The sequence below is a fragment of the Triticum dicoccoides genome, chromosome 5A, assembly GCF_002162155.2.
Source record: "Triticum dicoccoides isolate Atlit2015 ecotype Zavitan chromosome 5A, WEW_v2.0, whole genome shotgun sequence".
NCBI lineage: Eukaryota > Viridiplantae > Streptophyta > Magnoliopsida > Poales > Poaceae > Triticum > Triticum dicoccoides.
The window spans coordinates 95,621,101-95,623,905 of record NC_041388.1 but is presented as its reverse complement, the minus strand read 5'-3'; positions in this window follow the sequence as shown (position 1 = coordinate 95,623,905).

Here is a 2,805-nt window from a genome sequence, read left to right as displayed (position 1 = left end):
ATCTCACCGGAGCCGCCGCCCCTCCCGCCGCATCCCGCCGCCGCCGCAGAGCCGCCGCTCGCCTTGCCCGTGCGCCGCCTTGCCGGGGCACGCCGCTGTCCCGCCTCGCCGGAGTTCAACCTTGCCGCAGCCGGTTTTCTCTCGAAAACCACCACACCACTGCGAACCGGTATAAACCCGAACCCGGTCCGATCCGGTTTTCTTTTAAGTTTGTTTTAAAAAAAAACCCTAGACTAGATCTATTTTTTTAGGTTTTATTAAATAGCGAACATTCGTTCATTTAGATCGGTAGCGAACGGATTTTGTTCTTTAGGTTCTGTTAGCGAGCGTTCGCTCGATAGATTTTTTTTCTTTTTCTTTTTAATTTCAGTCCAGGGACCCATCCGTGAATATTTTCTTCACAGTTTAGTCCCTGATCTTCAAACAAGCACAACTTTTTACTCGTTAGTCCAAATCCAATGAAACCAACGCCCACTTCTTCGTTACGATCTCCTCTATCCAATAATCCAACTCAAACATGTTTTTGAAAAGTTTAAAATTTGAATTAGATCAGATTTGAATCCAAACTTCGTTTGAGCATAACATGAGTTTCGTAGCTCCGTTTGAGTTGATTCTTTTTGCAAATCGAAGCTCTTGACCTAAACATTCTAATAAGGCCGAATTCACATAATTGTGGTGCTGTTAGAAATTGTTTTATGTTGCAAGAGTTATTTTCTTGGTTTCGATGTTTTCTGAATTGTTTTCTTCGTTCTTCCTGATCTTTTGAGTGATTGCTTATGTGTGGTTACTATTGCTTGCTTACGATAGATTGACCGGAGTGTGACGAGTAGAGCTATCAAGATTTTTGAGTGCGAATCATCTTCATCAATATTGCAGGCAAGTTCACACTTTGATCATACCTTTTCTCCAACCCAGTTTTATTGCATTAGATCAAACCTCACACATTGAATGATTAGGATCTAAGTAAACTGTGGGATGGGAAGTAGATGAGGTAGTACCTATTACCTGTTTATTATCAAACCTTTGGGAGTTACTTCTACGTTTGCTCATTATGCCATGCTATGCTAGTAGACGTGGATTGGGTGAGTGATATCCATGACAGATGTGAGATTTATAATTAAGGGTTTATCTAAGGTGGCAACCTAACACACATCTGGGTGGATTGAGGCACCCGGGGTTACCAGGACTTGCCTGTTTTTCTTTGGACCGCCACCCAGGCTCAAAGGGATCATGAGATTATTCATACTAGAAACTTCCGTGTGCAGCCACAAGCCATTATGGGCTCTGGCATAGTTGATTAAGTCGTGCGAACTCTTACGGGTAGACTAGCAGATGTAGGGGAAAGTAGGTGTAGCGGTCTACCCACATGTAAGGTGCTAGCGCTTCTGAAAGACTGTGTCTCGGTCATCCGTCTTCTCAAACACCCTGTAGTGCGAGAAACCAAACGGAGGCGATCGAGTCTTGTGGGGAAAAGTGCGCAAACCTCTGCAGAGTGTATAAACTAATCATGATTAGCCGTGTCCCCGGTTATGGACGTCTCGAGTATCTAGTTCTTGGATTATCCCGTTGATCTCATCACGTTACTTTAAATGATTATTGTTGGGTTTAATGATGTTACTTAATTGGAATTGAGAATGCTGTCAACCATTCTCAATGTTCAACAACCACCATGATAGTTAAATAAAATTTATTCCTTTGCAGTAGGGAAAAATTGGCTTTACGCAAAACTATAACCATAGAGCTTTTCCACCAGCCAAATATGCATGTAGTTATAGCCATTGTTCATCATTCTCTATGGTGTGAATTTGCCAGTACATTCAATGTACTGACCCGTTTCGGGCTGCAACGTCTCATGTTGCAGGATTATCTTACGACGAGTAAGTGGTACGTTAGGGTTACGATTTCTACACTCAACTTTGCCGTTGGTGTTGATGGGAATCCACAACCTTGTTGCTTCCGCTATATGGATTGAGGTAATAGTATTTACGTTACTTTATACATGTGATTTACCTCTGTTATAAATCCTTCGAGTACTGTGTGTGTCAGCATACCGATCCAGGGATGACACTTAAGCACAGAGACTTGATCCATTCGGGTCGGGTCGCTACAACTCTTGAGCAGTTGATCAAGAGCAAGCAAGAGGCAGAAATCTTCAATGACCTTCCTCTCTTTGATGTTGAAATCATCAACACATTCATTGATGAGTGGTTTGACAGCCCAAATGTCAGCTTTGATGATCTTCAGCTTCCGATTGGCCTGAGCGTCGCCTTCCACGGAGCCATTGCTGCTGAGCTGGCTCTAGCTCAGAAGATTGTTGAACTGAAGCATAAGATCGATTATGAAAAGGCTCAGTTCAAGATGCACATGGCCAAGCTCAACGTTGAAGACATTCAGAACTTCCAGACCATGATGCATGAGCTTAAGGAAGCTTTCCGAACCAAACGCGAAGAAGCCAAGGGTTCTCGTGAGCGCATGAAATATCTTGCAGCTAAATGTGTCCAAGGATACAATGAGGCTGAAAAGCGCAAGGCCTTGGGGCGACCAGGGATCGACCCCCGAATGGCGGCCAAGAAGAAGAAGAAGCCAGCTGTGGCAGAACCTGAAGCACCAAGGCAGGAAGTACATCCAATTGTCTTCCCAGCTAGTATGACAGGCTCGAAGCCTAAGGTCCCCACAGTGGATTCTGAACTGAAGAAAACAAGGGCTGCTAAAGCTGAAGCCAGAAAACGCAAAACCAAGGGCACTACGGATGATGCTCCTCCAACCAAGAAACGCAAAACCAAGAAGAGAGATCGGGCTGCTCCC